General features: G+C 35.0%; 1 long non-coding RNA gene across 2 annotated transcripts in view; it reads left to right on the top strand.

The window, feature by feature from the left end:
* The first annotated feature begins 1,360 nt into the window (after positions 1-1,360).
* Positions 1,361-14,323, top strand: part of LOC137621104 (uncharacterized) — a 35,104-nt gene continuing 22,141 nt past the window's right edge. For both annotated transcript variants that reach the window (XR_011040120.1, XR_011040119.1), the window contains exons 1-2: positions 1,361-1,459; positions 5,172-5,264. This is a non-coding gene — a long non-coding RNA (uncharacterized lncRNA). The remainder of the gene's footprint in view (positions 1,460-5,171; positions 5,265-14,323) is intronic.

Below are 14,323 nucleotides of genomic sequence, written 5' to 3'. Positions count from 1 at the left end.
GACATTTTCAGAATGTCTGACTATCAGAAGGACAAATATAACCTTTGTAAAAAGAGATATGCATGTCAACAAAAACACAGTCTAACATGACAAGTAGTTCCAGAGAGAGAGAGAGAGAGAGAGAGAGAGAGAGAGAGAGAGAGAGAGAGATGGCTCTGAGCCAACAGAAAGAAAGATAGACGTTTCTGAAATTCCTGCTTAAACAAAACTTTATTGGGCTACCTTGCCAATATGTAACTTTTGCACGCAATAATGCAAACCTGGACGCGCAAAACGAAAGAGAAAAATTGTCTTTGTTTATGTTTTGATTTGTTTAAGTAGAGAATTTAAGCAGCATTTTGACAGTTTAATACAATGTTCTGAACGGAAGAGACAGACAGACAGACCTGAATTTAAATTATCTTCAGTACGAAATCTTGACATATCTTTATCAGGTGAAGGCTTTGATGTCACAGACAGACAGACACAGACATTTTCCCCCTTTCAATTAAAATTCTAAGTTAGATATTTGTCGAAGACCTGGAAAACGTCGAAGTTTTCTTTTTTTTTCCCCTAGAACTTTATACCGATTACGTTATGGAAATAGACAAATATACAATTAGAAGGTAAGACGTTTAAGTATTGCTTTATTTTCTGAATGGGGTCAAATTTGTTTGGGTCTAAGAAACATCCTTCCCCCAAAGGAAGACTAACGAACTGTTCTCGGAAGGCGGGGAAATACAAAAACCATATGAGAAAACCAAGAGAAAAAAAGGATTTTTTTTTCTTTATTTTTACCCTTCTTCTTTGATGATAAAACTGGTTTTTGTCTTTCACGTTTTATAGTATTGATTCGTGCACACCATGACCCATTCTCTCTCTCTCTCTCTCTCTCTCTCTCTCTCTCTCTCTCTCTTTCAAATTCAAGGACGCAGATTGCGTTTATAATCCATTCTCTCAATTGGTTCTTATGAGAATTATCATTTATACAGCAAGACCGTCTCTCTCTCTCTCTCTCTCTCTCTCTCTCTCTCTCTCTCTCAAATTTAAGGACAGACTGCGTTTATATTCGTTTCTTTCAAATGGTTCTTTTGTAAATGGTTAATTATACAGCAAGACACTCTCTCTCTCTCTCTCTCTCTCTCTCTCTCTCTCTCTCTCTCTCTCAAATTTAAGGACAGACTGCGTTTATATTCGTTTCTTTCAAATGGTTCTTTTGTAAATGGTTAATTATACAGCAAGACACAAACACACACACTCTCTCTCTCTCTCTCTCTCTCTCTCTCTCTCTCTCTCTACTAATAAGAATACATGTATCAAAGTTTATTACAAGCTTGCAAGAGGAGCTTTTAGGTGAGGTCCCTAATTTTATTTTCCCTTCTTGCAGAATGTGTCCTTTGATGCTGCCAATTAGGAAAGGTTTTGTGAGAGGATCTTCTGCGGCTGTAATGACAGGACGTTGGTTATGGAATTTATGAAGGTAGGTTTTCCACTATCACTACAATTACATATTACAGATTGTTTGTACTTTTTGAGTAATAATGACGTAGTTGATAGTAATATGTATTCGCTGTCTATCGTCTATACAATATTTGGTCTTTCCATTTATTTGATAGAGCTGAATAATATATGCGTATACTTATACATTGCTAGTTAAGTATACGAAACTTTAAAATGTTCTTTGCATTTGATTGTTAATAACTCACGCAATGATCAGTAGAAGAAAAAGATAATTTTACAACAATGTGTTGTTGCTCTGGAGGTATGATTTCCAGGAACAATAACCGTAAGTAAGAGATTCTCGCAAAGGGAAACAAGTCATTGACACTAATAACAATAGCGAAGAGAACCAATATCTGTCGCTATTACCCTTTAGCTTTCTGCAATAAGAGAGAGAGAGAGAGAGGAGAGAGAGATGAGAGAGAGAGAGAGAGAGAGAGTTTAGACGGTATTTTGGAAAACCGTTTCAGATAATGTTACTATTATTATTATTTATTATTATTATTATTATTATTATTATTATTATTATTATTATTATTAGCCAAGCTACAACCCTAGTTGGAAAAGCAAGATTCTATAAGCCCAAGGGCTCCAACAGGGAAAAATAGCCCAGTGAGGAAAGTAAATAAGGAAATAAATTATGAGAATAAATTAACAATATATCATTCTAAACACAATAACAGTGTCAAAACAGATATGTCCTATATAAACTATTAACAACGTTAAAAAAAAAGGATATGTCATATATAAACTATAAAAAGACTCATGTCAGCCTGGTCAACATAAAAACATTTGCTCCAACTTTGAACTTTTGAAGTTCTACTGATTCAACTACCCGATTAGGAAGATCATTCCACAACTTATTAGTCCTACTACTACTAGCTAAGCTACGGCCCTAAAGCTAGGTGCTCTGAGCCCAAAGGCTCATACTTGGAAAAATAGCCCCACGAGGAAATCAAATGAATAAAATACATATGTTAAGTAATAAATAAAGAATATATAATATCTTAAGGTTTTTAGCAACGTTAAAATAGATATGGTATATATAAAATTATGAAGACAGACTCGTGTCAGCCTGTTCAACATAACATTGGCTGCAAGTTTGAGCTTCTGAAGTTTCACCCATTCAACTGCCTGATTAGGAAGACCATTCTTCAATTTAGTCACAGCTTGAATAAAACATCTAGAATACTGTGTAGTATTAAGTCTTATGATGGAGAAATGAAGACTGTTAGAACTAATTGCATACTTAGTAGTACATACAAAATGGTAGTTAGATCCAAATGCAAGGGATGGTCATAATTCTGGAAAATCTTATGCAACATGCATAAAAAGCTAACTGAATAACAACGCCAGAAATTAGTATCCAGATCCGGAATGAGAAATTTAATAGACAGTAAGTTTTGTCCAAACAATTAGCACTAAAGTTTTTGATACATTCATTTGTCACATAATTCTACTTTCCTTTTATATTTTTGTTTTAACGATAGTTAATTCCTTTTCATTTAAGAACTGATATTCTCCAGTTTTTGGCATCTTTTCAATATACCAGTATATCGCCTTTGAGAAGTTCTTGCGGTTGGGACCTCTTCTCAATAATGTTGGAGGCCTTATAGATGGACGATCTGATTCCAGGAAACACCATCCCCCCCCTCTTCTCTCCCTTCTAGATTCCAAGTCAAAGGGGTCTTTTTCACCCTCCCTTCTTCCCCCAACACCTGACAGACGCCCCGAGTGTTTTTTACCTTTAGGGAGCAAAAGTTGCTACATCCGACAGGGCGTTGAGGGATGAAACTGAGGCATCACGACACTGGGAAGTGGTGATGCAATCTCTGGGCTCATAAAAGACATGCAGAATAACATCACTTTCTTTACCTTCAAGATTTTCATTCTAGCGAATTTTCTTTAACTTGATGGGAGGGACATGCAAATAGTACACACACTCATATATATATATATATATATATATATGTAATTATATTTATATATAGTGTATGTATGTATGTATGTATATGTGAATACCCTGACAAAGGTTGTTCAGCCTCTTGCTTTCCTTATTACATTCTGGATCATTGCTGAGAGAGAGAGAGAGAGGAGAGAGAGAGAGAGAGAGAGAGAGAGAATTCCCTCAATGTTTTAGTACATCTGTACTATTGTTCCCAAGGACACTTGAACATTCAACATATCTCGTACCGTCTTCAATTCGCCTCTTATTTTGTTTCACAGCTTCTCCTATGCAACCATCATTTGTTAAAGCATATAGTTAATACTTAAATGAATCAAATAATTTTCCCATCTTGTATATCATCCTCTCTCGGTTTTATTTTTCATTACCCCCATTCTTATTAACATTCGATTTCAAAGTTCCAAAAAAGCAAAGACGTTTCATGTTTTTATACAGGGATTTTAGCTACCCGACTATCAGCATCTAAAATTGTGTTATTTATAAACTTCATCCAATCTACATTTCGTTTTATATATCTATTTTTATACTTTATTCCTTACGCACAGACATCCAAATTGACCACACTGTTCCCGACTGGGAAGTTTAATGCCCAAAACTGATTTCAATTCTGTAAAAGTAAATGACCTGACCTGTAATCACTTCACTCGTGCTTTCTGCAGTGGAAAATTCCAGCTGTTTTGTTCCGTAATGTCTTAATCTTTTGCTGGGAATTGAGTTTTACTGGAGAGTTTTCTTTAAATGGGCTTAATGCTACCTCCTTATGTTGGGTATTTCTGGAACGAGAAGAAAATGCTTTGAACAAACAGAAGTTTCGAAAGTAAAGTCAATGTAAGTGTATTTCGGTTTATCTGTTTCTGTTTGTATGATCTTATTTATGGGTTCAATCGCGTGAAGTATAATTATGTTGACATTTGATTTCATCATACTATCCAGAGAGAGAGAGAGAGAGAGAGAGAGAGAGAGAGAGAGAGTGTGTGTGTGTGTGTGTGTGTGTGTGCAAATATCCATGATATTTCTCCCTCTTCAGGTTGTAGGTATAATCCAGGTTTGATCAGTCAAAGAATTAGACAACACAAATCAGTAAATTATAAATTTATAGAATACTGTGTTGGAATATTCAGTGTTATTCTTAGAATATCTAGAATAAGATCATCACTTCCACAGAACTTGATACAAATCATCCCTTACAAGTGGACAGAACACATTGTGACATGAACGTCTAAAATTGGTCATTTCATTCGAAAGAATATAAATTTGTTTGTTGTTTCCCAGAGAAATCCTCATCTAAAATAAAGCCTACTAACTGTTCCCGGAAGCAGAAGGAATAAAAGATGCAACAGAAAGAGAAAATTTACTTTTTTCTGACTATTTTTGGTTTGTTGGAAAGCAGAGGTGAGGGTCATGGTAATTTTCTTCAATAGGCACTATTTAAAAATTGCCTTGTGTGCATTTTATTCTCTCTCTCTCTCTCTCTCTCTCTCTCTCTCTCTCTCTCTCTCACAAATTTAAGGAGAGGACTACGTTTGTACTCCATTCCCTCAATTTCTTTGTGTGAAAAATAGTGTTTAAACAAAACAATCTCTCTCTCTCTCTCTCCTCTCCTCTCTCTCTCTCTCTCCTCTCTCTCTCTCTCTCTCACTAAAACAATTTGTTTACCGAGGGACTTTATAAGCTTGCAAGAGGAAGGTTTAGGTTAGCTCCCTAATTTTGTTTTCCTTTCTTCCAGGATATGATTTTTGATGCTGCCAGTGTGGAAAGGTTTGCAGGGATGATCTTCTGGTGCTGTAATGACACATCGGAGATTAATCACTTTATGAAGGTAGGTTTTTACCAACACACACAACACACACACGCATATATATATATATATATATATAACGGATTTTGAGCGAAGCGAAAAATCTATTTTTGGGTGAGATAGCCATGTCGTCCTGATGGAAGTTCCTATAGGGTAGCTTCCTAGGGTGTAATATACCCTAGGAAGCTACCCTATAGGAACTTCCATCAGGACGACATGGCTTGAGCCCAAAAATATATATATATATATATATATATATAATATATATATGTGTGTATATATATGAATATACAGTATATATGTATATATGCTGTGGATATGTATATATATATATATATATATATTATATATATATATATCTATATATACACATATATATATATATATATATATCTATATATACACATATATATATTATATATATATATATATATATATATATTATGAAAGAGAGAAAGGGACAAATTTGGATGTTGCATACAATTATGTATAAATGTGGCCATTCTTTGCATTCATATCTTCCTTGACTGCATAATCCTGTACTTTTTAGGCTACAAGGTATGGCGGTAATTCTATCAGTCTGGCCTTCTGCATCACAAGACTCAATATTACTCAGTGTTGTATAAACTGTATTCCAGCTCTGACCAGATTTCGGAATAATTTCCCTGATCTGACTGTTGAATCGGTAGAACTTCAGAAGTTCAAATGTGTTGCAGATACGTTTCTGCTGAACAGGTTGACACAAATGTGTTGCAGATGCATATCTGCTGAACAGGTTGACACAAATGTGTTGCAGATGCATTTCTGCTGAGCAGGTTGACACAAATGTGTTGCAGATGCATTTCTGCTGAACAGGTTGACACAAATGTGCTGCAGATGCATTTCTGCTGAACAGGTTGACACAAATGTGCTGCAGATGCATTTTTGCTGAACAGGTTGACACAAATGTGTTGCAGATGCATTTCTGCTGAACAGGTTGACACAAATGTGTTGCAGATGCATTTCTGCTGAACAGGTTGACACAAATGTGCTGCAGATGCATTTCTGCTGAACAGGTTGACACAAATGTGTTGCAGATGCATTTCTGCTGAACAGGTTGACACAAATGTGTTGCAGATGCATTTCTGCTGAACAGGTTGACATGTCTTATTTCATTGTTTATGTATGATAGACCTATTTTAACGTTTGTGATCTTAGAATATTTTATATTTTTTATTCATTAGATCTCATATTTAGTCTATTTATTTCCCCTTCTCACAAAGCTATTTTCCCTGTTAGACCCCAAGGGGTTGTAGCCTACAGTTTCCCAATTAATAATAATAATAATTATAATAATAGTAATACATAAACTTTTTCATCTGACAATTCATTGTAACAAAATAGAACAACATTTCATTTCCCGTTTCAAATATTTGAAATATCCATTGCCTTAATAACGAAAACTTATTTTCATTGATCTTCTTATCTCATTCTTACAAATCTGATATGCAGTGCTTGGCGTTTTGAACATTCGTTTCCTCGAATCCATTTACACAAGAGCTTTTTAAATTACCTCGCTGGGTTCCGGCGAGAGCTGATATGAATGAGGAAATCCTTCTGGGAATTCACGACACTTAAAATTACACTTACGTTCTAAATTGCTCCGGAAGATGAATTATGATCATCTCACTTTCTGCAAATTCCTGAGCAAAGTCTTAATAAGCCTCAAGGCTTGCTGTGGCGTCCTTGCAAGGATCATTTAGTAGAATTCCTGCTAGAGGAAGGATTTGATTTATTTTCATCTCTGATTCTTGTAGTTATTCAACAAAAGTTTTACATCTTAAATAAGATTAGTTTTTGCATTATTTAATCAACTGTTCACCACCCAACGATTCTCTTTATTTTCATATTTTAAATTCAGTAATTATTTGTTTATTTTCATAGAATTCATAAAAAAGAAGCAAGATAAGTGATCTTAAGGTTCTTTCAAGATTTCGTTTAGTCATTTAGGAAAAGTGTCGCCGTTCATTAAGTAACAATTACCATGAATCTTTAGAAGGATTTTTTCTTCATTTGATGCAAGTCAGATCGACATAAATATTCCATTCGATTTATTATCTATACTTGAGAAGCAGACGAGGGCTCAAAGCACGTGAAAGGCTGCTTAAGAATAAACCTACTTTCTGAATCATAGTTATGAATTTGATGAAGATATTCCATATCGCTATCTCAAATATCTTCTGTATTTGGTGTTTTCAAATTTTATTTCATAAACCTTATCAATATCTTCTCGTTCTTGTACATTGCAAATCAAATACCCCAAAACTTTAAAACGTTCTTTGTATTTGATTATCAATAATCTCCGCAAAGATCAATAAAAAAGGATAATTTTACAACATTGTATTGTTACTCTGGAGTTATGATTTCCAGGAACAATAACTGCAAGTAAGAGATTCTCGCAAAGGGAAACAGGTCATTGACACTAATAACAATAGCGAAGAGGACCAATATCTGTCGCTATTACCCTTTAGCTTTCTTCAATAAGAGAGAGAGAGAGAGAGAGAGAGAGAGAGAGAGAGAGAGAGAGAGAGGGGGGGAGTGCTCTGAACATGCTTTACCAAAGTAACTTATTTATTACATTTTTTATGATTTTCTCCTTATCTTTTACACTTCCTCTCGTTCATGATAATTAATTCAATTATTATTAATATTATTATTATCTTATACAAGAACTGATAATCCTCCAGCGGTGGTATCTTCAATATCTATCTCGTTTGAAAGGATCTTGCGGTTAGGAACTTTTATCCAATACTGATAGAGGCCTTAGATGGACGATCTGATTCAAGGAACCCCAGCCCCCTTCTCTCTTCTAGATTCTATGTCAAAGGAGTCTTTTTCAACCCCTCCCCCCCTTTTCCCCCAACCACCTGACAGACGCCCCGAGTGTTTTTTTTCCTTCAGGGAGCAAAAGTTGCTACATCCGACAGGGCGTCGAGGGATGAAACCCAGGCAATCACGTCACTGGGAAATGATGATGCAATCTCGGGGCTCATAAAAAGACATGCAGAATAACATCCCTTTCTTCTTTACCATCAAGATTTTCCTTCTAGCGAATTTTCTTCAACTTTTGTTTTACGATGGGAGAGACATGCAAATATTACAAGTACACAATCCCATATATATATATATATATATATGAATATATATATATATAATTATATATATATATATATATATATGAATATATATATATATGAATATATATGAATATATATATATATATATATATATATTTATATATACACACATATGTATATATATATATATATATATATGAATATATATTTATATATATATATATATATATATATATTTATAATGAATATATATCTATTTATATATACACACATATATGTGTGTGTATATATATATATATATATAGAGAGAGAGAGAGAGAGAGAGAGAGAGAGAGAGAGAGCGCCATTTCTCCAGACTTAAGGATACATCTTGCCATCCCAATTTCCCCAATCTCGTCTACTAATTTGTCCTTTACCTTCTCTCCTATCCCACCATCATTTATTTAACTATCACAGATATTTATGTAAAGCAAATGATTATTCCAACTTGTATATCGTCATCTTTGATTTTTATTTATATTACCACTACCTTATTAGGATTTATTTTTAACTACATTCAGGATCTGATTTTCAAGGTTTTTTAAACGGGGTTTTTAGCTACGCCTCTATCACCATTTTACACTGTGTTATTTGCAGACTTCGTTCCACATACATTCCATATCCATATATATTCCTAATGTTTTTCCTTACACACAGATATCCACATTGACCACACTGTTCCCGACTGGGAAGTTTAATATCCAAAACAGATTTCAATTCTGAAAATTAAACGGCCTGACCTGTAATCACTTGACTCTTGTGCTTTCTGCAGAGGAAAATTCCAGCTGTTTCGTACCGCAATGTCTTAATCTTTTGTTGTGAATTGAGTTTTACTGGAGAGTTTTCTTTAAATGGGCTAAATGCTGCCTCCTTATGTTGGGTATTTCTGTCACGAGAAGGAAATGCTTTGAACAAACAGAAGTTTCGAATGTAAAGTCAATGTAAGTGTATTTCGGTTTATCTGTTTCTGTTTGTATGATCTGATTTTTTGGGTTCAATCGCGTGAAGGATAATTATGTTGACATTTGATTTATCATACTGTCCAGAGAGAGAGAGAGAGAGAGAGAGAGAGAGAGAGAGTGTGTTTTGCTGTAGTAATACATTTTTCACGAAACCATTTGAGGGAAAGTACTGTAAACGTGGTCAGTGTCCTTAAATTATGTGTGTGTGTGTATATATATATATATATATATATACAGTATATATATGATATATATATATATATCGAGAGAGAGAGAGAGAGAGAGAGAGAGAGAGAGAGAGAGAGAGAGAGAAATATCGATGATATCGGTCGCCTCAGGTTGAAAGTATAATCCAGGTTTGATCGCACAAAGAATTAGGCAACGCAAATCAGAAAATTCTAGATTTGTAGAATACAGTGTTGGAGTATTCAATGATATTCTTAGAATTTCTAGATTAAGACCATCACTTTCACAGAACTCGATACAGATCATCCTTTAGGAGTGGACAGAACAGAATATGAGTAGATGAACGTCTAAAATAGAACTTTTAATTTGATAGAATATAAATTCGTTTGTCATTTCCAAGAAAAATCCTCACCTAAAAGAAAGCCAACGAACTGTTCCCGGAAGTCAGAGGAATACAATAAAAATACTTACGGAAGAAATGCTCACTTTTTTCTACCTTTTTTTTGTTTTGGTGGGGAGAGCAGAGATGAGGGTCATGGTAATTTTCTTCAATAGCCACTCGAGAACAATTGCTATGTGTACTGTACGTTATAAATTCTCTTTCTCTCTCTCTCTCTCTCTCTCTCTCTCTCTCTCTCTCTCTCTCTCTTTGTAATATTATTGAGGGCACAGACTACGTTTATAATCCTCTCCCCTAGCTTATTGTTGTGGAAAATATTATAAAGCCAAACAATCTCTCTCTCTCTCTCTCTCTCTCTCTCTCTCTCTCTGTAATAATATATATATATATATATATATATATATATTATCTCAATGCTCATAGACGAGCACAATCGCTAGCATTGTTATAACCGATTTTTCCCCTTAAAAAAGTTCTCGAATCCCTCTACACCCCATTTCGTACTTGCTGCTGTCATTCCTGTTGTGCATATTCGCAGTGTCAACAGTCAAACTACAATACAACCTCTTAGAGTCATTTCTCCGCTCATATATCCATTAATAAATGCCGGGACAGGGAATGCGAGTAAAATAGCCCCACTTCCATCGGATGTGGATGTCGGATGGATGATAGGATCGGAGAATTCCAATGGGAATCCTCTTTGAAATCTGGAATCCACTCGTTCATCGAACCATGATGGGAGTTGTGTCTTTTGCAGATGTTGACGCTATGACCACTGGGCCTGACATTCCGGGCTCTCTGGAACATACCGCTGGAATTATCATAATTCTCTCTCGACGCGTTGCATTGCTTATCTATTTCTCCTGCATTTAAGTATATTTATTATCGATTTAGTTTACTTAGTTTATTTGGTTTTCCAAGGGGCAGAATTTTGTGCAAGTGAACTGCCTATTTTTTGCTTTCAGATGTTTTGAGGTGGTATATTTTTAGTGATGTATTGAGTGTACACACACACACACACACACACACACACACATATATATATATATAAATGTGTGTGTGTGTATCTCTCTCTCTCTCTCTCTCCTCTCTCTCTCTCTCTATATATATATATATATATATGCATATATATATGTATATATATATACATATATATACATATATATATGTATATATATACATATATATATAATATATATTTCTATATATGTATAGATATGTATATATATACCTTCTTCGTTTTAAATCCTGTATATTAGAAAAAATTGAATTTTAAGCCTCTTTTCTACGTATATATGAGCAGTAAGCACCTTTTTTTCTCTATTGTTGCAAGACCTTAGGAAGTCATAGAAGAAGTCCCCAAAGGAGCTTTTATATTAAAGTAACCTTTTTTCCTGTTAATGACGTCTGAGGATTTTCACCTAATTATCGTTTCTCTTCATTGTTGTTCGTTCCGTCTTCAAGTTACATTTTTTGTTTCTGATGATTCAATCTTTTTTGTTACTTAATTATTTACTTATATTTTCTTTTGATTTCATCTGATGTTTTGTTTTTGTTTTTGTTTATCTGCTCCATTTGTAATCAGTAATTTGTTTTCGTTCCTGTCGTATGTAGAATTCCTTACTATCATTAATTCTTACATAATACCTAATGTTATCGAAACTAGTATATTTTTATGTTAAATTCCTAAGTTCATTAATAGTTAAAACTTGTCCCCGTCAGTCGTTCTGATATAATTTATGTAATATTTCTCCCTCTGGTTCAATTAGGTTGCTACATAATGGAACATCTCCAGTACATCATCTCGTTGCCCCTTTGTCTTAAAAAAGTAATAACGACCATTATCTTTCATTAGTTTAGTCCATATTTCCTGATATATTTCCTTGATACATTGGCAACATATTTTCACCTAAGGTTAAGTAAGACGAAATAACCACTAAATTTTTGCTCTATGACTTTCATGGCCGTTATGCTAAGGTGAGATAGATTGGCAGATTTAGCAATGGTGTTCACTTCCAATTTTATTTTGCCTTTTTATTGCTTTCGGCACCTTTATATCAATTATACCCATTAATTCATGCTTTTATTTTTCTGTCGGTATTCAATCCCTTTAGTTGATTTCTCTGTCTCTCTCGCACCAGACTCCAATAGTCCCCAACAAAAGTTCGAACTCGTCTCACCTCACTCTGACTCATTGCCATTCGCACCAAACTCCCAAAGGTCGTGGCAAGTTTCCAAGTTAGAATTTGGGATGGGGGCCTTACCTGCACGGCGAAAATGGTCACGTTAGTTTATATGCCAATGTATGTGGCTGACAAGGCTGGCCGCCCGTACAAATGCTTGCAGAACATGGATAGAATGGTTGCATATGAATATCTGCGCTGTATTACATTGAATTCTTATTGGATATAATGTTTCTTTAATTGTATATACCCCGTCTTAGGTTAGGACAGTGTCCTCAGTGCACAGTGTCCTTCGGCCTCTAGTTGTAAATAATTTTCAGCTTCATATCGTTCCTTCTTTCTTTCTTCTATTTTACTGTCCAATGCCTTTTAACTGTGGAGATCTTTATTACCTTAAATCATATTCCTTTAGTTTATTTTTAATTCTTTATGAATAAATTTACTGGAAAGCATTTTTTTATATAATTCGCCTATTGATTTTCGTATGATTTATTGATCAGTAAATGAACTTCCCGGCCTCAGTGCCGAACCAATTGGCCCAATTCCATAAATCAAATCCTTTAGTTATCCTCTGTTGCTTAATGAAGCATCTTTGGAAATTGAGAGGTTTTATTTTCACTAATTAATTTGCCTCATTAATTTTCCCGGCAACGGACCGAGTCGTTTGTTTTATTGTTATTTCTGTTCTTCACCTTATACAGTTGGCTTAATTAATTCTGGTACACTTCACGGAAAGCTATTGAGACGTCTGACAGCTGTACATTGTAGCGTGTATCACCGTGTTTAGCGAAAGGGAAACTTGGCAACGCTGCCTCTATAAACAAAATCAGTGAGCTTGTAAACACGTGATCAAAAGCATTTTTATTAAAACTACTAAGTATCGTTAAATAAATACCAATATTTTTCTATACAGCACTTCGTCGATTTAATAGAAATGCTTTTGATCCGTCTGCAAGCTCAGGTACTTTTTTTTTTTTTTTTTTTTTTTTTTACAAGCAGCGTTTCAAACAGTTTCTTGCTAAACTCGTGTTACCTGCTACTATGTACAGCTCTCAGACGTCTTATTAGCTCCTGTGAGGTATACTGGAATTGGTGAAGCCAAGTGTACTTTTCAGTTCCTATTTCTGAGGCGGGGGTGGGGGTTAAGGTGGCTACAGTGCACCCCATTTGGCTCTGATTAATATTAGATTTGAAGTATCTCTGTAAATATGAAAGTTACTTACTTGGTATACTACTGCATTTTGAACACAAATGTCAGGGTACACAGTCTCTTATCTGAGATACTTTTATTTGAGCAAAGTCTTCTTAATTTATAACGAGACAGAAATGCCACTCCTTGTATTTTACATAATGTATTGAGACACACACGTATTTCAACACATAACTGCTATTTACCAAATGAATAATCTATAGTGCAAATCACTCATCCGTTCTTTGCTACTGTTTTTTCTGCAAGAGTCCGGTATATATATATATATATATATGTGTGTGTGTGTGTGTGTATATATATATATATATATTATGTATATATATATATATATATATATATATTATATATATATATATATATATATGAAATAATAAAAGACTGTAGTACCATATATATTTCTTTCCGGTCACGCGTACAGCTCTCCCCGTCACTCGGGTAGTAGGAGAGAGGGAGTAGCCATAACCTGGTGAGAGTAATTTTTGACGTGTTGCATTAACTAGATACTCCATAACTGGCTTCTTTTAAATCCGAGCGCCAAGTCATTTCAAACACCTTCAGTAGGTATTCTATGTCTCCTAAATAATGCTGAGCATTCTTGGTCCCATACTGACTCAGCCGGGCTATTTAGGACATTGTTTTGGTGCGACATTTATTTCCTCTGAATTTCTCTTGATATCCCAGTGGAGACCGAGAAAAGGCCTCTATATAAAAGGAGCAGCAGCCACGGTAGGGGAAAAGCTCTCCCTCCTTCGTTGGGCCGTAAGTCAGAATGACTAGCCAGCCTTAAAGGCGACAGACGACTTCGTCAGGAAGTCTGTCAGCTAAGGAGGAGGAGGATGTCTCAGTAGCAGTTAAGGAAGAGGAGGTTACAGTAGGAGCTAAGGAGGAGGTCACTGGAGCAAGCTGCTTAACTGAATTTGCAATTGGGAATGGGCAGACAGGAATTGGGAATGGACACTTCGAGAGATAGCCCATGAGATTCCA

This window comes from Palaemon carinicauda, chromosome 27, assembly GCF_036898095.1.
Source record: "Palaemon carinicauda isolate YSFRI2023 chromosome 27, ASM3689809v2, whole genome shotgun sequence".
Classification (NCBI taxonomy): domain Eukaryota; kingdom Metazoa; phylum Arthropoda; class Malacostraca; order Decapoda; family Palaemonidae; genus Palaemon; species Palaemon carinicauda.
Note: the sequence above shows the minus strand (reverse complement) of the source record. Positions and strands in the feature narration are given on the sequence as shown.